The following is a 24,551-nucleotide window of genomic DNA, read 5'->3' as shown; positions in this document are numbered from 1 at the left end:
GCCTGACCCCAGAAAGACAGTTTCTCTCCCATTACTTGAGTCCTCTTGGGGCAAGGTGGCAGCTGCTCATGCTAGTTCGAAGTCAGAGCTTAGCATCCTCCCACTTATACCCAGCCAGACTCAGCCTCTTTCCTCATTCCCTACCTTTTCAAAACCCTGTGAGCTTTAGTCCAAATCCAGCATTTTCCTTTTATACTCTAAGATTGAGTATCCATCCACCCTCTCTCCCTCACCTTCATGCTCAGGTAAGCTTCAAGATATGACCAGCGTTCTTTTCCACCCTGGTTCTCCTATCTCTTAGATGGTCGACTCCACCCCCCCTCCCCCAGTCGTAGAATTCTGCTTCTCTCCCAATTTCCTCCTGGGATAGAAAACTTACTTATTATATACCCTAACCTACAGTTTTCCTTTAACCTGTTCCAGGAGTTGAGCTTAATTTCATTGTTCTTTCCTTTGGAGCCTGACCTCTCCCTCCCTTTTTTATACCCCTGAGAGCCTGGCTGGAAGCCCAGTCTGTGTGTGTGTGTGTGTGTGTGTGTGTGTGTCTGTCTGTCTGTCTGTCTGTCTGTAGCTGATGTGATTGCCTTTTTCTAAGAGAGGGCTGGGGGCATGCCTTCAATTCAACTAACATTTATATTTATTAAGGGCATTATAGAGTTTTGCTAAGGGGATAGAAAATATTGGTAGTATACTGTTTACTATCCACTTCCCCCATAGATTATGGTATTGGAAAGGTATACTCCTCAGAAGTCTGGTGATAGTATCTTTGGAGTGAGATAACATGAGGGAAAGGGAAACAGCTCTTGAATCAAAGGTAGATTGGAAGGGTGGCCTGGAAAGGGACAGTTGTGAGTAGCAATGACTTTAGGTTAGGACAGAACTGTGTCCCTGCCACCCTATTTTTTTCAATTATCCTTTATCATCTTGGTTTATGCAAAAGAGTCTACAAAAGTTAAAAACTTAAGGAATTTTACCACTTCCTCCCTCCCCATTTTATAGTTAATAAAACACCATTCAATGAACAGTACTACAAAATCTTTTGGGAATAAAGTCAGCAACCTTGCATATTTCCAGAGGAGATTTGCTCTCAGGAAATAAAGCTATTAAATCCTCATTTATCTAACTGAAACCTACAGTTTGGTATATACAGGTAGCTTATAACATTTGAAAACTAACCAGGTGGATAAGCCTCCCTAGGAACACTGTAGAATATGGTAATTATTCTGTGGCTACAGTTCTTCCCTTAGGTAATTTCAGGATGCATTTATGCATTAGTTGACTTCAGAACAGGTTTCATCGAATTTGACACACACATAATTTCTTTGTAAATTACCAGTCTTTTGGGTAGAACATTTAGGCCTTTGTAGAAAAGGTAAGTACAGTTGAATAATTGTAATATCCCATGTTCACATTTCTAAAAATTAGAATATGGCATTTATTAAGCATATTATTGCAATGAAATTGCTTTTGGGAGTTGATATCAAAGGAAGTTAGCTAAGTAAGGGTAAAAAAAAGTGTATCTAGAAGTCTGTCTCATTTCTTCAAATGCAAGAAATTTTAAAGTAGAATGTTAGAGCCATTTACCTCCTAGGTCAGTAGTTCAGCGTTATCTCAGATGAATAATGACTAAAAGGTTCTGTTTTTGTGTAAAAGCAGCTGACAGCTGGTCAAAGTGTTTTGTGAAACAAGTCTATTCTTACATTTTCATGTGTTTTTTTAAACCTATCACACAACTAGCACTAATTTATTTTAGGCATAGTTCAGACATAAAACTTAGATGAGACTTGAACCATTTTTTTTCCAAACAAAATGACCAGAATGGTTCTTATGCATAAGAAATGATGTGTGAGGACACTGTATTGAACTTAACCAAGGTTTTCTGTAAATGAGTGTCTGTCTGGCACCTTGGGTGAGAGGCAAAATCATGCTCAGTTAAATCTAATTCTTCTAACTGAGCCTGGAGGTTTTGTCTCTGCCTCACCCCTCTAAGTTGTGGGCTGTAGCAGGAGGTAGAACTTGGCATTTAGGTCCCTCCATTGAATAAGGGTTTGGCCAGGGGTTCTTAAACAGAAGTCCATAAACTTAAAAATAGCCCAAAGTGTGAGTGTGTGTGTATGTGTGCACGCACATGTGCACACACACACACACATATAAACTTTATATTGGTATATTGGTTTTTTTTGTAATCATATAAATTTGTTTTTGTGCATTTAAAAACCATATTCTGAAAAGAGGTCTATAGGCTTCACTGGAGTGTCAGAGGGGTCTGACACAAAAAATATTATGACTTTCTGCTTTAGGGAAATGCAGAGAAGGTCTCTAGGTTTTGAAGTAGACTTCCAGATGTTACAATTTGGCTTATCTTTGTAGAACTACTAAGCATTTTTCCAAAAGCTAGCAAATATCCAAGAGAATAAATACCCTCAGGGTTCCTTAAATATAAAGTACTGGGAAAAGAAGTTGATCAATATATTTAAGGCTGCCTTGTGTGAATTGCTGTAGTAGGAGAAGACTGTATGGAACTGTGGTGGAAAAGAGAACTCTGGGCTTTTAGTGAATTCAATCCAATAAAATGATGCAGATCTCCCCTTCTCTCCAGGTTGCCAATGGTAGAGAAATTGACTGAGGATTCTTAAATGCCCTTTAATTTGGGGAATTCAGGCCCAATGGTATATTAGAACCCATAAGTGACCTTGAGTTTGATGGGGGTCATTTTGAAATTCCTATTCTCTGTAGGAAAAATAGAACTTTGAAATGGCTCATATTGGTGATGAATTAAAGTACTGAAATAGTAACAGATTTACAGAGTTAAACTAATCTGGTTTAAGGTATTGATTGCTCTCTTCATGTATTCGATGACATAGAGGGATTGTTCTGCTAGGCCCCAGAAGGCAGATTGACATAGAAGTTGCAGAGAGACAGATTTAGGCCAGATAGGAGGAAAACTTCCCAATCATTAATGCTATTCAAAAGTGAAATGAGTTAAGGAGGTAGTGGGGGCCTCTACTCATTGACCTTCAAGCCAAATCTTGATGTATATATCAGAGACCCAACAAATTCTGTGATTCTGTAGTACCTACTTTGTGAAGAGCATTGTACCAGGCAGTAGTCTTTTGGGAAAAAAAGACTCCAAAAAACTGAGAGCTAGCTATGCATCTGATAATATGTAAGTACATTAGAGATCTACAAAACAAAGTCCTGTGTGAGCCGGAAAGGAAAAGAAGTCAAAGACACAGTGGGGATCAGGGTAGGCTCTGATAAGGTCATCTTTGAATTGAACTTTAAAAGATGAATAGAAATTGAACTGGCATAAAGAATGGTCTGAGGGAAAGAATGGAGAACTGAGAATTCAGGGTATGTCCTGGGATTCAAGGAGAAGTGAAGTTTAATAGGAGTGAATAGTGTGGAGATGAGTAATATAAAATAATCCTGGAAAAATGTTTGGTGTTATGATAGACCCTAGAATGCCAGAGAAAGAAGTTTGAGCTTTTTGTGCAGTAAATAAGTAGTATGTGATAGGGAACTAATGCAATTTTAAACAGAATGATATGTATGTATATGTATATTTATATTTAAAATAACTTTTTTTTTGCCTTTTGGAGGGCAGTTGGGGTTAAATAACTTGCCCAACGTTACACAGCTAGTGTTGGGGTTTTTTTTTGCCTTTTTTTTTGGAGGGCAATTGGGGTTAAGTGACTTGCCCAAGGTCACATGGCTAGTTTTTGTGTCAAGTGTCTGAGGCCGTATTTGAACTCAGGTCCTCCTGACTCCAGGACCAGTGCTCTATTCACTGTGCCACCTAGCTGCCCCACACAGCTAGTGTTTTTGTGTGGGTGTTAAGTGTCTGAGGCTGGAACCACACTTGGGTCCTCCTGACTCCGGGGACTGTACTTTGCTCACTGTGCCACCTAGCCGCCAAAACTACTTATTCTGACAGTATACTGTATGAAAAATAGATTGGAAGGGGGGAAAAAGTGAAGATGGGAAATATGTTACAAAACTACTGTAATAGTCTTGTCAGGTGGTAACAAAGGCCTTTAGTTAGAGTGATGGTGTCAGGAATAGAAAGGAGAGGATTGATGTAGGCAGTGTTGCAAAGGTAAAATTGAGACTCAGTAATTAATTGACTGTGAGAGGTATAGGGGAGAAAGGAGTAAAAACCCCAAAGTTACTTTTTTTAAAGGAAATTTTAATTAGTAGCATTTTCAAGTGTATTGTCTGTCAAATAAAATTTTTAGTACTTTTTACATGTGTATCACTAATTCCTGCTATTCAAGAATTTCATGTTTTGCATCCTAGTAGTAATCTCAACCATTGTTTAGAATGTGAATGTAAACCTTTTTTTTTCTTTTTAGAGGGGAAAGTCAGGGCAATTGGGGTTAAGTGACTTGCCCAAGGTCACACGGCTAGTAAGTGTTAAGTGTCTGAGGTTGGATTTGAACTCAGGTCCTCCTGACTCCAGGACCAGTGCTCTGTTCATTGTGCCACCTAGCTGCCCCAAATGTTAACCTTTTTGGACCTCAGTTTGTTCATCTACAAAATTAAAGGAGTCGGGCTAGATGACCTCTAACATACCCACTAGTTCTGTTTATGACCCTATGTCGTTTAATGTGTCTTTCAATCAGTTGATAAACATTTATTAAGCACCTGCTATCTGCAAGGTACTATACTAAGCCCTGGAGATACAAAGAAAGGCAAAAATATAATCCCTGCTGTCAAGTTCACAGTCTAATGGGAGAGACAAAATTCTAATAACTATGTACAAACAAGAACTATACTGGACTGGACTGCAATTCAAGGGTATTGGGAAAGACCTCCTGGGGAAAAATGGGATTTTAGCTGGGGTTTGAAGGAAGCCAGGAGGCACAGATGAAGAGGGAGAATCTTCCATGCATAGGGAACAGCCATTAGAAATGCCTGGAGTGGGGAGATGGAGTGTCTTGTTTGAGGAATAGCAAGGTCAGTGACACTGAATGGAAGAGTATAGAAGGAGGATGGTGAAGAGGAGAAAATCAGTTGTGAGAAGATTAGGGAGGTAGGAGGGGACTGCTTGTGAAGTGCTTTGAATGCCAAACAGAGAATTTTCAAAAACTGGTTAATTTTAAAAAACCCAACTTTTTCTAGGTTATTATTTTTAAGGAAGCTATACTCTGAAACAAGGAGTCCCAGTGAAGAAGAAGAATGACACAGTAGTTAAAAATTGTACTTTGCATTATAAGACCTGGGTTCAAATCCTGCCTCAGGCACTTAATAATTATGTGATAATAGGCAAGTCACTTAATTTCCCTGAGCCTCAGCTTCCTCATCTATATCCCTTTGTCATCTGTAAAATGGTAATAATTAATCTGTTTTAGGCTGTACTCTGAAGTCTGCCTGTTTGATGCCTCTGCCCTAGAACCAGAGGCATCAGACTCACCAGTTTGTAGAACCAGATTGAAATGTAATTGGAAAATGTTTAACAAAATAAATAAAAATACTATATAATAATAGAATATGTTAATTTATGATTTTCTAAGTCAGTATGCATCAGCAGAGATTATTTTCTATTTGAGTTTGATACCACTGACCATGGTGACTCAAAGCCTATAAATTACTGAAAAGGTACTGACCTGTTTTTGCATTTGTAGAGGGAGTTTCCTCACCTGGAGGTTCAAAAACCAGTGAAATCACAGATGCAGGCCTCATCCTTTTACTTTTACTACTTGTCTTTTGCTTTAAGGAAGTGTTTTGCAAACCTTAAAACTATGTAAATGTGAATTATTATTAATGAAACATACTTCACGTTTACAAATATATTATGTACCTGCTATGTGTTGTAAGCCCTGTGACGGATACTGGGATACAGAATTGAATAAGATGGTCCTTTCTCCCAAGAAGCTTATACTGTATAGAGGAAATAAGATACAGATGCAGGCAAGTAATATAAACTATAATTATTTATTGCATACATTTATGTAGTATTTTACATACATTTGTCCTCTTGATTTTTTAAAATAATCTCTTGTGGACTCCAGATCATCCTGTTTGGAGATAACCAAATAAACAAGAATTCCCAACAACTCTCCAGACTTCACGTTTCCAGTCTCCGAGTTTCATCTTTTACACTTTCCTTTTCCTTACCTAGTGTTTCCAATCCTTTGCCAAGTACTATCAGTTTGACCTCCACATCTCTCAAATCTAAATCCTTTTTCCCATTCTTATGATCACCACCATTGAGTTCAGGTCCTCATTATCTCTTGGTTGAACTACTTTAATAACCTAATCTGCCTAAGTGCAATCTTTATGCTCTTCAATCATTCCTTGACAGCTGCCAAAATAGCCTTCCATTTGAATTTTATTCCTTATAACTTTGTTTCCCTATCCACATCCTAGTTGCTGCTATTATCTACCAAACATTTGACTCATAGTCTTCCTTTCTGCTCCAGCCCCTGTCCTCTCACTTGGAGATTTCAGTATACATGTTGTTACCCCCCTCAAACACCCTGCCCTACTACCTTATTAGCCCACGATTAATATCCTCATCACTTCATATCAGACACACTTCTGGAAGGTTATATGACTTTCCATGTTATATGACTAATCCAGACCTCCATCAGACAGAATGCAGAAATTTTTCTGCCAGACCATAGCTTCTCATCCTTTTGACCCCAACCCCTTACATCTTAAATCTCTTCTTTGAAATTATACAACCATTATGAATGGTTTCTCAGCAGATTTATTTAATCTTAACTAGGCTCTCACTATTGCAAGGCAATACTTTTATTTCCTGATTGACTTTCTTTCACACTCTCCACCATAGTTGTCCTGAAGTTTTTTTCCACTCCTTAAGCTTCATACACTGTCCCCTTTCTCAGTAGAGAAACTTATGTCCTACTTTACTAAGGAAATAGAAGCCATAAACTCCATCTTCTCACCCATTCTTTACCTCAGATATGTATACCATCTCTTCTTTCCTCCTTTGCTTTTGTTTCTAAGTTCTTGTCTAAGAAAGTCCTTCTGTCTTTTTTTTTTTAAAATCTCATCCTCTCCCCATCAGTTGCCTCTTTGAATCATCTACACCTCCCTCCATCTTCAATCTTTCCCTATTTACTCCTGATTTCTTCCCCATTGTCTACAAATTGCCTAGATCTCTCTCATCTTTAAAAAGCCCTCACTCTACTCTGCCACCCCTTTTAAATGGGTAAAGTATTTATTCAGAGCTTTTAGTATTTCAGGCACTGTGCTAAGTACAAGGAAACAAGGCAACCCCTGCTTTCAAGAAGCTTACATTGTGATGGAGGAAGACAGTATATGCTAGAAAATAGAGAAGAGGGGTGCAAATCGTTCCTGTGTGGGGACATACCCAAGAGACTGCAGGAGGTGGTGTGGATGTCTGGTTTCCCATAAGATGAAGGCAGAGCTGGGGGGGAAGCCAGGGGTAGAGTTATAAGCTTCAGGTGGGGTGGAAATGGTTGGAGAGTAGGACCTTTTACAATCCAAGTCCTAGAAAAAGTTATCTATATATTCCTTCCCTTCCCTTCATTCTCACTCCCTTGCCATCTGACTTCTGACCTTACCACTCTACTGAACTCACATTCTCCAGGTTTACCAGCAGTTCCTTAATTGTTGGATCTAATTCCCATTTTTTAGACCTCATCCTTTTTGACCTCTTTTCAGCAGTTAATATTGTTGACTACCCCTTTCCTCCTCTATTTCATCTTTTCTTCTCTGGGTTTTCATGATACTGCTTGCTTATTCATGCTTCTTTTCTTCCTTATATAGGTCCCACATTGATGTCCTTCACTGTCATTTCTTACTGCTGTTGCTGGTTCCTACTCTTTGCTTTCTTCCACAAGATATAATGTCAGCTCCTAAACAAGTAGACCATGGAGTGTAATCAGTATCACAGTTGTTTCTATGCTTTCTTAGTGCTTTATGCTAGATCATCAGCCACTGTTGCTTCTGAACTTTGTCCTAGGTCCTCTTCTCTTGTTCTTTTACACTCTCAGTCATGATTCTACATAAGCAGTTTTCATAAAAGTAGTTTCTTAATTAGTCTTTCTTCTTTCACTCTCTCCTGTCTATTCTCTATACACTTTGCAAATTAATAATCCTTAAGCACAGGTTCAGTTGTGTCATTCTTTTACTTTAGAAGCATCAGTGGCTCCTTATTTCCTCTGGGTTAAAGTACACACTTTTCTATCCTTTAAAGCCCTACATAATATCTCCAACCTATATTTCCAGCTTGATTTTTGTTACTTTTCATCATATACTCTCTTCTAGGAAAACTGGACAACTTGTTCCCTGTGCATCACATTTCATATTCTGCTCCCTGCTTCTCTATAGACTGCCCCCTATAACTGAAATGTTCTCCTAAATTAATTTCTGTGTCTTAGAATGAATGGCTAGTTCCCTTCAAGGCTCAGTTCAAGGGCTAGCTGTCACATGAACCCTTTTCTGATCATCATTCTAGTGCTCTCCCCAACTTGAAATTTTTTGTACTTACATAAATACAATCTCTTTGTATTTTATATAATTATAAATGTAGTCCCCTTACAGAAACTTCTATTTACTTATTAGTACACTTATTTGTTCGGTTTTTTCCCTCTCTTCTCAAATAGAATATAAGCTTCTTGAGAAGAGAGATTGTTGAATATTTGTCTTTGAATCCCCAGGGCATTTTGCAGTGCCTTGCCCATAACAATTACTCAATAAATGAATGTTAAATTAAATTAAATTCCCATTGCACAGATTTTACCACTTATCTTTTAGTTTTCTGTTGCCACTGGAATAAAACAGAAACTCCTCACCCCTTTTCAGTGTTGAATCCTCCCTTCCCAGCCTTTTTATGTCACTCACACTTGATATTCCAGCCAAAATAAATAGTGCCTCTTTCCCCAAAGTCAACAATGCAGAAGTCTCTTGCTTCTAGTCCCCATTCAGGGGCTATTCTCCATACAAAAGATTCATTTCTTCTTCATCTCTGCCTTTCCTAATACTTATCCACCTTTTAGGTTTACTTCAATTTACTTTAATTTATTTATTTACTTTTAGTTTACAGCATTCAGTTCCACAATCCCTTGAGTTCCAAATTTTCTCCCTCTCCTCCCTCCTCCCCTCCATGTCAGCAAGCAATCTGATACAGGTTCTACAGATACCTTCACATTAAACATCAGTCAAGTTATAAAGAAGCAATAACCAATGGAGTGAATAGCGAGGAAGAAGGAATGAAACAAAACAAAACGCAAAAGAGAGAGAGCCAGTAGTTTGCTTCGATCTGCATTCAGACTCTGTGGTTTTTTCTCTGAATGTGGATATCCCTTTCCATCATGAGTCTTTTGGAGTTGCCTTATACCCTTGCATTGCTGAGAGGAGCCCAGTCTATTAAAGTTAGTTGTCACAGATATCATATGTCTGTAATTATGTACAATGTTCTCCTGGTTCTGCTGTCCTCACTCAGCATCAGTTTATGTAAGTCCAGGTTATTATGAAGTCTGCTGCTCCTCATTTCTTATAGCACAATACTATTCCATTACATTAATATACCACAACTTGTTTAGCCATTCCCCAATTGATGGACATCCTCTTGATTTCCAGTTCGTTGCCACCACAAAAAGAGCTGCTATAAATATTTTTGTGCATATGGGTCCTCCTCCCACTTGTATAATCTCTTTGGGATACAACCCTAGAAGTGGTATTGCTGAGTCAAAGGGTATGCACATTTTTATAGCCCTTTGGGTGTAGTTCCAAATTGCTTTCCACAATGGTTGGATCAGTTCACAACTCCACCAACAATTCATTAGTGTTCCAATTTTTCCACATCTTCTCCAGCATTTATCATTTTCCTATTTTGTCATCTTAACCAATCTGACCAGTGAGATGTGGTACCTCAGAGTTGTTCTGATTTGCATTTCTCTAGTCAATAATGATTTAGAGTATTTTTTCATATCCTTATAGATATCTTTAATTTCCTCCTCAGAAAACTGCCTGTTTATATCTTTTGACCATTTATCAATTGGGGAATTACTTGTATCCTTACAAATTTGACTCAGTTCTCTATATATTTTAGCCTTTATCAGAGACACTGTTGTAAAAATTCTTTCCCAATTTTCCACTTCCCTCCTAATCTTGGTTACATTGGCTTTATTTGTACTTCTGTACTTCTTTTCAGTTTAATGAGGTACAAACCTTTTCTAAGAGACCTTTCTTGACTTACCCTATCATTAGTGCTCTCTACTCTCAAATATGCTTATATTGATTAATTTGTGTAATATATGTATTACACAATACATATTATATTACACAATATATATTATATTATATTTTACATATTACACAATAATATATGTAATGTATGTGTTCTTCCACCCTCTCCACACCCCGCTCCCCCGCAAGTGAGTGCTCTTCCTTTTTTTTTTTTTTTTTGCCTTTTGGAGGGCAATTGGGGTTAAGTAACTTGCCCAAGGTTACATGGCTAGTTTTTGTGTGTGTGTGTGTGTGTGTGTGTTAAGTGTCTGAGGCCGGAACTGAACTCAGGTCCTCCTGACTACAGGGCTGGCGCTTTACTCATTGTGCCACCTAACTGCCCCTCTCCCTTTTTTTTAATCATTGTATCAGGTACACCTAACCATTACTACGCCCTTAATAATGTTTAACTACCCTTTGAAATGGGTAGCTGAGTTTTGCCACTCTCTGGTTCCAAGAGAAACTATTTCACCCCCCCAAAAAACAAATAATCAAACAGAAAAAGGCTAGAGGCAGTAGTTAAGATGATCTTTAATGTGCCCTTAAGCTTTAAGATTTGGTGATTGGATTTGTTATTATCTCCTTTTCATGGAAGAGGACATAAACTTGAAATGGTTAAATGACTTGTTCAATTACAATTACCAACCTAATGATGGCAATAATTCTGGCATCTGTGATTTAGAGGGTATAGGTCCACCAGTAGAAATCACAGTCCTGCTCTGCCTTCATAGATGATCTTTGAGGTTCTATGGCAGCTATGTCTCTGGTAATAAGCCTTTCTGAATTTTGGCTGCTCCTTGAATTATAAAAACACAGCCCATATTCAAGCTTTCCTACATGGCTTTTCCAACTCGGTAATACCTGTAAAACCTTGTACTACTAGAGGAGGAATGTTAATAGATGACATCATGAACCACAAAGTACAGCTCTGTATACACATCCTTTTTTTTTGCATAACTGACCTATGAGGTCAATAATGTAGGTAGTAATATTTCCATTTTATAGTTGAGGAAATTGAAGTTAATTTTTTTGCCTAAAGCCATGGATCTCTCTAATTCCAAATCCGGTGTTCTTTTCATAATTCACCTGCTTGTGCTGGTGGTTGTTCAATCGTTTAGTTATGTCTGACTCTTTGTGACCTCATAGACCATAGCACACAAGACTTTTTATCTTTCGCTATCTCTCAAACTCTGTCCAATTTCATGTTCATTGTTTCCATGATACTATCCATCCATCTCATCATCTGCTGTCCCCTTTTCCTTTTTTGCCTTCAATCTTTCCCAACATTAGGGGCTTTTCCTGTGAATCTTGTCTTCTTATGTGGCCAAAGTATTTAAGCTTAAGTATCTGATTTTCCAGTGAGTAGTCTGAATTAATTTCTTTAAATATTGACTGATTTGTTCTTCTTACTGTCCAAAGAACTCTCAAAAGTCTTTTTCTAGTATCACAGTTCAAAAGTGTTGATTCTGTGGTACTTAACTTTCCTCATAACCTAACTTTCACAGCTATACTTTGCTACTAGAAAAACCATAGCTTTGACTATACCGACCTTTGTCAACAAGATGATAGCTTTCCATCTGAAGAGCAAACAAGCATCTTTTAATTTCATTGCTGCAGTCACTATGTGCAGTGATCTTTGAGCCCAAGAATATAAAATCTGACACTGCTTCCATTTCTCTCTCTATTTGCCAGGAATTGATGGGACCAGTTCCCGAAATCTTAGTTGTTTTTTGTGTTTTTTTGTTAAGTTTCAAGCCATCTTTTATAGTCTTCTTTCATACTTATCCAGAGACTTCTTAATTCCTCTTCACTTTTTTTTTTTTTTTGCTTTTTGGAGGGGCAGTTGAGGTTAAGTGACTTGCCCAAGGTCACAAGGCTAATAAGTGTTAAGTGTCTGAGGTTTGGATTTGAACTCAGGTACTCATGACTCCAGGGCTGGTGCTCTATTCACTGCGCCACCTAACCGCCCCTCCTCTTCACTTTCTGTCAACAGAGTGGTATGGTCTTCATGTCTCAGATTGTTAATATTTCTTCCTGCAACCTTTAATTCCAGCTTTTGATTCATCTAGCCTGACATTTTGCATGATGCACTCTGTATATGTTAAAGTGACACTATACACTCTTGTCATACTACTTTTCTGATCTTAAACCAATCAGTTGTTTCATCTTTGATTCTAACCCTTGCTTCTTGGCCCCACATGCACGTTCCTTAGGAGATAAGATTACCTGGTCCTCCCATCTCTTTGAGGACTTACCGCATTTTGTTGTGATCCACATAGTCAAAGGCATTAATGTAGTCAATGAAGCAGAAGTAGATGTTTTTCTGGAACTCCCTTGCAAAAGGAAAAATTCATAATCCAGTGAATATTGGCAATTTGGCCTCTAGTTCCTCTGCCTCTTTGAAGTCCATCCTACTCTTCTGGTCATTCTTGGTTCACATGTTGCTAAAGCCTAATCTCAAGCATAACTCTGCTGGTTTGTGAAATGAGTGCAGTGGTTCAGTAATATGAACATTCCTTGGTTTTGCCCTTCTTTAGGATTGGAATGTAATCTGATCTTTTCCAATCCAGTGGCCATTGTTGTTTTCCAAATTTGTTGGCATATTGAGTGCAGCACTTTAACAGCATCATCTACCACTTTCACTAGTCTTATTGTTACCAATTCTTCCTAAAGTCCACTTAACTTCATTTGCCAAGATGTCTGGCTCTAGGTCAGTAACCACACCATAAGGGTTATCAGTGTTGTTAAGATCTTTCTTATATAGTTCTTTCATGTATTCTTGCCTCTTTCACATAATCTTTTTTTTTTCCAAGTACTTTTCTTCCATAGAATTAACATTCCCATCACCTTCATCCAATCCTTACACATTACATACAGATCGTGAAGGGCCTTGAATATCAGATTAGTCGTTATTCTTTTTCTTTTTTGGAGGGGAGAAGGTAGGGCAATTGGGGTTAAGTGACTTGCCCAAGGTCACATGGCTAGTAAGTGTTATGTGTCTGAGGCCGCATTTGAACTCAGGTCCTCCTGACTCCAGGACCCGTGCTGTATTCACTGCACCCCCTAGCAGCCCCCTAGACTTTATTCTTTAGACAGTAGAAAGTCATTGATGATTTTTGAGTAGAGAAATAAAATCAGCTGTGCATTGAGAAGTCACTTAACCTTTCTGGGTCTTGGTTTCCTCATCTATAAAACATGGTAATTTACTTAGATGACCTTGAATGTCCCTCATAGTTCTAAATCTGTGATCCTAAGATTATTTGTATTGTTCAGCAGTACTGAACTAATAATAATTGCTGACATTCAGACGGTTTGCAGAGTGATTTTTATACCTTATCTCACTCAGGTTTCTCCTGACTTGAAATCCACTGCTTTTTCTATTATGTCACAACCTAGAAGTCTGAAAGAGTCCATAATCTGTATCTGTTCTGACCTTGGAAGCTGAAAAGGGCTGCGATGCAGATTACCTTTCCCATGCAATACCTTCATTGTCCATTTGTGCAAGAGCTAGCACTGTGTCTTGAGGAAGAGTGCAAATAGCAGACAGCAGTGACATTTATGAAAAGACATGATGGTGAGAGATTGGCAGGCTCAGGTGATGGTCAGCCAGATAGAGCCAAGGAGGGACACAAAAGTGGCAAACTAGAGATGGAGTGTTGCTGGAAAAGAGCCCCCACCAAACCAACATAGCAAGGGAATTTTGAAGGAAAAATTGCTGGAGAGAAGAAACTGGAAGAGGGGCCAGCAAAGGAGTGATGATTCACAGAGTTCTGATTTGAAGAAGTAGCTTTAATTCCTTCCGTTTTGTAGTGGCAGTAGGTGACCATTTGCTGAAAGTCACATGGACTGTATAAATCACTGGGGATAGGGATGGTCTTCTGGAGGTAGGGGGTTTGCTTCATTCTCTAGAACACTTCAGTTCTTTCTCCTTGTTAAGAAGGGAAACTCACCTAGGGTAAATCTTGAGTATTAACTAGACTAAAAGGTCTTTGGCAGGAAGTGGAGGGCCACTAAGAATGGGAAATAAAGAGTTTCTTTACTGTCTTTGAAGTTGGATAGAAGTGGGGTTTTTTTTGTGTGTGGCCTTATTGTATAATTAAAATCTATTCTTTGTCTTGTGAGGTTTGGAATTTGTAAAGGGCTGTTGCTGGTCAATGATGTTCTTAGGCTTATGTGGCTTCAGGCAGATGATGAAGAGATGTTTTCAAAGTTATACCCAGGTCTTCCATGTCAGGAAGGAGTAATTTATTTGTGTATATGTTTAATACCCCTCCCCTATATGTGAGATTGTAAGTTCCTATATCTCTCTTGGTATCTAGCACAATGTGCCATGCAGAGTAAAGACTTAATCACTGTTTGTTGAAGGCATGAATAAATTTAGACAAATTTGCTCAATTATAGGTGGTGAAATAGGGCCAGAGAGGTTAAGTGGATTTAGGATTGGGCCATTTATAAAATTAAATCCTGAGTTACAACTTGGTCCATGAAAATCTCTTAAGAATCCTATGAAATATATATATATATATTTGGCAACTGCTAGTTTTCCAAAGCCTCTTGTAATTGGCTACAAGAATACCTGTACTTTTGGGACCTTAGAACTATCAGGGGACCTGTACCATACTTAATAGGAAAATAGGAGGGGAAGGAGAGAAGAGAAAGGTGGGGATGATAAAAGGAAGGGTGGATTAAAGGAGGCAATGATTACAAGCAAAATAGACTTTTGAGGAGGGACAGGATGAAAGAGGGAGATAGGAAGAAACAGAAGAAAATGGAATAGAGGGAAAGTAATATAAATAGTTAACTGTAGAATAGTAATCATAATTGTGAATGTGAATGGGATGAGTGCACCCATAAAACAGGCAGATAGCAGAATGGATTAGAAACCAAAGTCCAGCAATATGTTGTTTACAAGAGACACACTTAAAACAGACACACACAGAGTTTTAAAATAAAGATTCAGAGTAGAATCCAATGCATATTCAGCTTTAAGCTGAAGTAAAAAAGGCAGGGTTAGCAATCCTGATATGAGACAAAGCAAAAGCAAAAAAAAAAAACCTAATTAAAAGAGAAATCAGCAGGGTGGCCCTAGAGTCAGGAGGACCTGAATTCAAATCCCACCTTAACACTTACTAACCCTGTGACCTGAGGCAATTCACTTAACCCCAAGTGCCCTGCCTTCCCCTCTCCAAAAAGCAAAAAAAAAAAAAAAAAAGAGAGAGAGAAATCTGGGAAACTACATTATGCTAAAAGGTACCATAGACAATGAAGTAACATCAAAAATTTTTAGAGCAAGTTTCTCTGATAAAGGCCTTACTTCTCAAATATATACTGAATATAGAAGAACTGAGTCACATTTGTAAAAGTAAGAGCCATTCCTCAATTGATAAATGGTCAAATGATATCAGTAGGCAGTTGTCAGAAGAAGAAATCAAAGCCATAGTAATTTTTATTTATATGAAAGAGTGTTCTACGTGACTGTTGATTAGAGAGAGGCAAATTAAAACTCTGAGGTACCTAACCCCACACCTATCAGAATTGACAAGTGGGGGCTGCTAGGTGGTGCGGGGAATAGAGCACTGGCCCTGCAGTCAGGAGGACCTGAGTTCAAATTTGACCTCAGACACTTAACACACTTTCTAGCCATGTGACCTTGGGCAAGTCACTTAACCCCAATTGCCCTCCCAAAAAAAGCCAAAAAATAAAAAAGAAATTACAATTGCTGGAGGGGGTGAGGGAAAAATAGTAGGTACACTAATAAAACTGCTGGTGGATTAGTGAGCTGGTACAACTGTTCAGTTTGGAACTATACCAAAGAGCAATAAAACTGTGTACACCCTTTGACCCAGCAATACCACTACTAGGCCTGTATCCTAAAGAGGTCAGAGAAAAAGGAAAAGGACTTAATATGTACAAAAATATTTATAGCAGGTCTTTTTGTTGTGGCAAAGAATTAGAAATGGAGGGGATGTCCATCAATTGGGGAATGGCTGAACAAGTTATGGCATATGATTGTGATGGAATACTGTTTATCATGCTATAAGAAATGACAAAGACCTATATAAACTGATGCAAAGTGAAGTGCAGAAAGTGAAGTGAAGAAATGGGAGATCATTTTGCATAATAACAGCAATATTGTAATGATAATAAGCTGTGAAAGACTTGGTTATTCTGATTGAATACAGTGATATTTCAATTCCAGAGGACTCATTATTTAAAAAAAATGCTATTTCCAAAGAGAAAATTGATGAATTTTGAGTGCAAATTGAAGTAAAATATTCTCACTTTCTTTCTTTCTTTTTTTATTTGAAATATGGCTAATGTGGAAATATGTTTTGCATGATTTCACATGTACAGTTTATATCATATTGCTTGCATTCTCAGGGAATGTGGAAGGTAGTGGAAGGGAGGAAAAGAATTTGGAACTCAAAATTAGAAAAGAATGCTAATAATAAATAATGAATTTAAAATGATTTTTTAAAAAAGAACTATCAAAGGTCCAAAGCTCCCAGGAACGGCAGAACATCTAACTCCTTAGAACTACCAGAGTCTGGGAGCCAAGTGTATGGTTTGGATATGGGGACATCTTTAGTCAGGCCTTGAGGATTCAATTACCAAGCATTTACTGACTCATTTCCAAATCAATTTTCCCTTTTCACAAGATTTTTGAATGAGTCTCATTCAAAAAGTCCTTCTCTTTAATATGACTAATCAACTCCTACCTCCTCTTTTCCTATGCTCCATGATTGAGTGTCTTAATTGTCTAGGTGAAAATTCTTCTTTTTTTGCAGGGGGAGGGGGGAAGGAGTTTTTTTAAAATAAAATTTTTCTTGCTCCCTTTTTGTTTTTACATTGCCTTCATTTTTCATTACAGAAGAGGATACAAGTCCAGAGAAGTTGATTGATTTTTCTATATCACATAGAAAAATTGGTAGTAGAATCAGGACTTGAACCTAGAACATGTGATTCCTATTTGAGTTTTTTCCTACTATAAATTATAGTATTTTATGCAGTCACAATGGTTTATATATTTTTAAACTGCATTTATGATTTCACGAATGTAGAGCTCTTTTTAAAAATAATTTTTAATTAAAATTTTAAAATAAAATCTACCTTCATTTTCTCCCACTCCCCTTACCTGCCACCACAAGAAAGAAAAAAAAAAAACCTTGTTACAAATATACCAGTAAAAAAAACCCCGACAAACAAATATATCAGTCACACAAAGCACATTCCTGAATTGGCCTTGTCAAAAAAAAAAAAATACCTAGTATGTACTCTTGAGTTCATCGACCCTCTCTTAGGAGGTAAGTAGCATGTTTTGTCATTGCTTTGATCAGAGTTCCTAAATTTTGAAACTGGTCTTTACATTTTTGTTAACACATAAAGTGTTCTCCTGGTTCAGCTGACATCCCTCTGTAACAGTCTTCCTAGGTTTTCCTAAAACCACCCCTTATTCTACCTCCTCTCCCTTCTGACATTTCCTTCCTGTTTTTCTCCTAAGTGAAACATACCATGATTTCCCTTTCTCCCCATGAAGTGTACTTATTGATGAGGTCTTACTGTCCTGAAAGAATTCACTCAGACAGCCTCCAAGTTAAAGAAAGGCATTTATTGGGGTGATGCACCCGAGCAAACCTGCTCCCATGTGGGAGAGACAGAGCATACGTGGCAGGCCCTGTTTCCCTAGGGAGCAGAGCCAACCCCGATTCCTGTAGGAGGCAAAGGCAATTATTGGGGTTAGGTGCCTGATTTAAGTACAATTTTATGGGATGGCTGAAAGGGGGCAAGAGAATGGGAGGAGCAAGCATGTCTCCGAAATGCCTGGGATATCAAGTATTCCAGATGTGCCTTTTTGATACAGATAAGCACAGAGAATAGGGAAGGGGAGGGGATGAGTTGTTCTGGAATTGGGGGTACTTTGTTAAAGTACACAGGTAAGTCCACAGTGGGGGGCTTCAATGCATAGTCTTCATTGATCACTTTTCTAGCTGGTCACATCCTGTGTCTTATCTCATATCTGACATCCTGCATCCTACTTGCTCCATCTGCCTCAAGCATTCCTTCCTGTCTGCCTCACTTCATCACATATCATCTTTTATTCTCCTACTTTACTCTCATTTTGGAGGAAGAGTTAGCTGAGATCTTTGCCAAGGACAATCCTTACTTATGATCTCGTCCTCCTCCCTTCCTTTCTCTATTACTAAATTACCCCTTCAGGCTTCCTCTTTTATCTTCATTCTCTTTCTGTCTACATTCTGGCTCCTTATTTTCTGTCTAAAAAAACATGCCTCGATCTTCCCTAGACTTTAAAAAAGCCTTGAGTTGATTCTGCCATCCTCTTTAGCTATTATCCAATATCTCTCCTCCTCCCTTTTGTGCTAAAATGCCTAGAAAAGGCCATCTATGCTGTTTACTTCATCTCTCAGTCTTCAAACCCTTTGCAATCTGGTGCCAATCCCACCACTTAACGGAAACTGCTCTCTTCAAATTTGCCAATGTGCTCTTAATTATTTATCTGATGATTTGTTTTGTTTATCCTCTTTGACCTTTCTGTTGCTCTCTCCCTCTCCCCCCCCCCCCCTGCAGTCCCCTCTGTTCCCTAGCCTCTCTCTGTTCTCTCTTTGGGGGAGGGGGCATATGCTCTTTCTTGAATCTCCTGACTACTGTAGATCATCATCTCTGCCCCCTAAAGTTCTTCGTAATCTTCCTTCTTTTTCTCTAACATTCTCACTTGGTGATATCAACTTCAGTAGTTTATCCAAACCCAAGTCCCAAGTCCCTGTCTCTTGAACTCATCACCTGTCTGTCAGCTAGATCACTGCAGTATCTTCTTTGCACCCCCTGCTTTCTAATCTCTCGCTTCTTTTTATCCTGCACATATTTGCAAGGCTAATGTTCCTAATGCGCAGGTCTGAACATATCACTTCTCTGTTGAAGAATCTTCAGGGGCTCCCAGTGTACTGAGAGGTAAAATACAAACTTCTCAGCCTGGCATTGAGAGCCCTCCATGGAATTACAGTAATTTCACTTTACTCCCCCTTCGTGTACCGTACATTCCACAGAAACTAGCATGCTTTCTGTCCCCCAAACTTTGCATTCCATGTCTTTGGCACAGACTGTCCCCTATTACAATTCTTTGCACTCTCACCCGATCTCCACCTCTTGGTAGCCGTCAAGGCTCAGTTCCTTTGCCACCTCCTACTGGAAGCCTTTCCTCTCCTAGTGCTTTCTCTTCCCTCCAACACAATCTCATATTTGTAAATCCATGTATGCCACAGTGGTGTATAAGCTCCTTGCAGAGATTTGTCTTATTGCCCCTATGTCCTATTTCAATGCCTTGCATGTAATAGATGCTTAATAAATGTTTGAATTGAATAGTCTCTTCTTTCTTATATTTATTTATTTTAAAATTAAATTTTCTGTTTATTTTTAGTTTATATCATTTATTTCCTCAAAATTTTGAGTTACAAATTTTCTCCCTGTCTTTCCCCTACTCACTACCCCAAAACAGTGATCCCACTGTATACCCCCTCCCCAAATCTGCTCTCTCTTATATCCTCCCCTATCCCCTCTCTGACTTTCCATTAGGGCAAAATGGATCTCTATATCCCAGTGCCTGTATACATTATTTCCCAGTTGCATGTAAAAAAAAAAAAATAATAATATTTTTTTTTAAGCATTTGATTTTAAAAAGTTTGAATTCCAGAATCGTTCCCTTCTTCCCTCATCACCCACCCTTACTGGGAATATAAGCAATTCAATATAGGTTGAACATGTGTAGCTATGCAAAACTTTTCCATAGTGGATATATTGTGAAAGACTGACTATATTTCCCTCCATCCTATACCGACCCCCACTTGTTCTATTCTCTACTTTGATCATGTCCCTTTTTAAAAGTGAGTGCTTCCAACTTCCCTTCCCCCCAAGCTGCCCTCCCTTCCATCATCCCCCCTTTCATCCCCTTCCCCCCTACTCTCCTGTAGGGTGAAATACCCTATTTAGTGTGTATGTCACTCCCTGCCTAAGCCAGATTCAATGAGAGTAAGATTGACTCATTCCCTTTTGCCTTCCTATTCTTCCCTTCCATTGTAATAGTTTTCCCTTACCTCTTCTATATGAGATAATTTACCTCATTCTGTCTCTCCCCATCTCCTGTCATTATATTCCTCTTTCACCTCTCAATTTCACCTTTTAAGTATCATCCCTTCCTATTCAATTGGTCCTATGCCCTGTCTATGTATACTTGTACAATATATACATACACTCACATATGTATTCATATACCCTCCTATATAGACGTATATATGTATATATGTGTATATATATACACACACCCACACACATTTATATTCCCTTCAACTATTCTCATACTGAGAAAAGTTTCATAAATTAGAATTATTGTTTTTCCATATGGGAATGTAAATAGTTCAACTTTGATAGGTTCCTTATGATTTCTTTTCCCTGTTTACCTTCTCATGCTTCTCTTGCTTCTTGTATCTAAATGTCAGATTTTCTATTCAACTCTGGTTTTTTCATCAAGAATGCTTGAAAGTTCTCTATTTCACTGAATGACCATATTTTCCCCTGAAACATGAAACTCAGTTTTGCTGGGTAGGTGATTCTTGGTTTTAATCCCAGCTCCATTGACCTCTGGAATATCACCCTCAGTGTAGAAGCTGCCAGATTCTGTGTTATCCTTATTGTGTTTTTACAATATTCAAATTGTTTCTTCTTGGCTACTTGTAATATTTTCTCTTTGATCTAGGAACTCTGGAACCTGGCAATAATATTCCTAGGAGTTTTCTTTTTGGGATCTTTTTCAGGAGGTGATTGGTGGATTCTTTCAACCTCTATTTTGCCCTCTGGTTCTAAAATATTAGGGCAATTTTCCTTGAGAATTTCTTGAAGGATGATATCGAGGTTCTTTTTTTGATCGTGGCTTTCAGGTAGTCCAATAATTTTTTAATTCTCTCTCCTGGATCTATTTTCCAGGTCAGTGGTTTTTCCCATGGGATATTTCACATTGCCTTCTATTTTTTCATTTGTTTGAATCTGTTTAATAGTATCTTGATTTCTCATAAAGTCACTAGTTTCCATTTGCTCCAGTTTAATTCTGAAGGAATGATTCTCTTTAGTGAGCTTTTGAGATTCTTTTTCCATCTGGCAAATTTGGCTTTTTAAGGCATTCTTCTCCTCATTGCCTTTTTGAGCCTCTTTTGCCATTTGAGTTAGTCTATTTTTTAAGGTATTATTTTCTTCAGTCAGGTTGTTGACTCTCTTTTCATGATTTTCTGGCATCATTCTCATTTCTCTCCCCAATTTTTCTTCCACTTCTCTTATTTGGTTTTCAAAATCCTTCTTAAGCTCCTCTATGGCCTGTTAGCAGTTCATATTTTTCTTGGAAGTTTTTGGTGCAAGAGTTCTGACTTCCCTGTCTTCCTCCTGTTCAATGCTTTGATCTTTTTTGTCCCCCCAAAAGGGAATCTAAAGTTTGACTGCTGCGCTTTCTTTGATTCCTTTGCTTGCTCATGTTGCCACTCAATTATTTGACTTTTGAACTTTTTGCCACTGTAGAACTCTGCTTCCAAAGAGGAGAGCTTTGTCCCAAATCGCTGGGGTTTTTGCAGCTGCCGGAACTATTAGTTGGGTGCCCTCTCAGAAGCCTCCACTGACTCTGGCACACTGGTCATGCATCCCAGGACCTCCACCCTAGAGAGGAATCCAGATCTAAGCAGGTTAAAGCAAGAACGATTACCCCTCGGACTGGTTGCTTGGTCTCCCCACAATCTGTAGACCAGGAGCTCTGAAGCAGCCACGTGGTGGTGGCGGCTGTGCCTCAGCTGCTTCTCCCTCCAGGGGGCAGAGGCCAGACCATACTCCTGGACTCCCTGTTCCCACAAAGTCCACACTAAACTCTCACTTTGTCTTTGTCATTTATGCGTTGATAATTCTGTAAACTGCCACCCCTGCTGGTGATCCAATCTCCCAAAGTTCCTCCAGCCCAGGCTGATCAGGGCCACCCTGAAGCTAAAACCATGGACTCATGTGGGGCTGGGCTCGGCTCCCAGCATGCTGTGATGGACCCTTCCTGCTGGCCTGCTGGGCTGTCTTCAGCAGGAGGTTTGTTTCTCTCTGTCACTTTGTGGATTCTGTAGCCCTAAAATTTATTTAGAGTCATTTTTTATAGGTATTTGAGTGGTTATGGAGGGGGCATATGGAATTTTCCTGCTTCTACCACTCCTTCCATTTAGTCAGTTATTATTTGAATGCCTTTTATATGCCCAGCACTCTTCTAGGCAATATAGTTACAGGCATGACTAAAATTTACTTGTTTGCAAATTTTTGTTTTGTCTTAATAAACTTTTAGTAAATGAAATACTATCTGTAAAGCACTTAGCATTGCTCTTGGCACATAGTAAGTACTTGATAAATATTTCTTCCCTTCCCCCAAAAGGCAAGTTCTGGCCTCATTTTGCTGTTTTCTATGAAAAAGGTTCTTTACTTGAAAAAAGCAGCGTTTTTTCCCCTTCATGAATATGGGTTGAATTTTGTTTGAATTAGTTCTAGGAAATTTATAGATGTCTAAATCTCTAATAGAAGCCTAATTACAACAGAAGGAATTGTATCACTATCTTTACTGGATTCAAATTTGGGTAACTTGGAAAGACCATTGACCTGGGCTTCAAAAGACTTCCAAATTTACGCTGTTGCACAAATTTTCAATGTTCTAGGACTATTACTACTAATTCTTTTTAAAAGTGGTGGCATTTATAACTTCCAGACATACTAATTTATGCAAATTGTAGAGAGACTTGAGTGTCCCTAAAATGTTGTTTGTTTTTTTTTTAAATTGTAATACTTCAGTGAGGCATACCTCCTGCTTCTCTTCACTGAGAGGTAGTGGACTGTAGTTGCAGAATGAAACCTGTTTTGGCAGACATGGCCAGTGGGTTAGTCTTGTTTTGTTAACTACTCTTTCATTACAAGATAAGGTTATATATGGGGAATAGAAGGGGGAAGAGTCTTTGGGAAGTGAGTGACTTTTTTTTTTGGAGGGCAGTTGGGGTTGTGTTAAGTGACTTGCCCAAGGTCACACAGCTAGTAAGTGTTAAGTGTCTGAGGTCGGATTTGAACTCAGGTTCTCCTGACTCTGGGGCCAGTGCTCTATTCACTGTGCCACCTAGCTGCCCCCAAGTGAGTGACTTCTTAAAAGCACAAATAAAGCATCTTATTTGCTTTCTTTAAGGGCAACATGTTTTAAATATGTAACACCAAATAATATAAAATACATAATATATTCATATATACCATATGTGTATATACATATACACATGCATATACACACATATGTATGTACGTGCACACACACACATAAAATTTTCCTAGAATTGGTGCTCTGAATAGCCCAGGTAAAAAGCACACTCTTATCTGTGAGGGAATAGGGTGCTGCATTTGGAGTGAGGAAGAAACTAATTTTTGAATTTGACCCTGACATAGTAAACAAGTCATTAAACTGCTTTATGCCCCATGGCAACTCTCCAAGTTCATAAATTAGAATCAACAAAACATTTATTAAGTGCCTATTATGTACCAAGCATTGCTAATTCCTGGTGTTACAAAAAGAAGCACAAGACCTTTCCTGCTCTTAGGGAGCTCACAGTAAAATAGTGGAGGAGACTACAAACAAAAATTAGACCAGACAAATTACCTGACCTGCAACAGTGGAAGGAATTTCTACCCTATTAATTCCTCCCACCGATGAATCCCTGAGTTGATCCAAATATATGTAATGCCTGCCTCCCAGTTTTGTGGGGAGGTTCAGATGAAATGATATCTGTCAAGAGCTTTGCAAAACCTTCAAGCAGTATTTGTATCACTATTTATCATTATCTGATGCCATTGAGGAAAATGGCAAATGTTTTCTTCTGAGCTGTTGAGATTAGGTGTGTGTTTTGCCCATGTCAGTCAGTATACACTCACTAAGCACCTACTATGTGCCAGACACCTTACTCAGCTTTAGGGATGACAAAGAAAAGCAAAAAGGCAGCTCCTACCCTTTAGGAATAACCATCTGATGGTAGAGAATAAGTAGGCACAAAAGAGATACATCATCAGTAGACTGAATGCGCTGGAATTGAGGGGCATTGAGAAAGGCTGTCCTGTCTGCAGGGGGTGGGAGACAGCCAGTGAACAAACATTCCCAGAACTTGTTTAAGGAACGGCAAGAAGGCAGTTGGCAGCTACGTGGCAAAGAGTGTCAGAAAGACTCTCTTCTTCCTGAGTTCAAATCTGGCCGCAGACATTTACTGGTGTTGTGACCCTTGACG

General features: G+C 38.6%; 1 protein-coding gene across 2 annotated transcripts in view; it reads left to right on the top strand.

The window, feature by feature from the left end:
- Positions 1 to 24,551, top strand: part of ABHD12 (abhydrolase domain containing 12, lysophospholipase) — a 159,046-nt gene that overhangs the window by 6,106 nt on the left and 128,389 nt on the right. The gene's annotated exons all lie outside the window — the stretch shown is intronic.

The sequence above is a fragment of the Petaurus breviceps genome, unplaced genomic scaffold (genome assembly GCF_028583685.1).
Source record: "Petaurus breviceps papuanus isolate PSGF00001 unplaced genomic scaffold, PetGlider_PUasm1.0 90919, whole genome shotgun sequence".
Taxonomy (NCBI): Eukaryota; Metazoa; Chordata; class Mammalia; order Diprotodontia; family Petauridae; genus Petaurus; species Petaurus breviceps.
The sequence above is the reverse complement of the archived record's forward strand: the minus strand, read 5'-3'. Positions and strand labels throughout refer to the sequence as shown.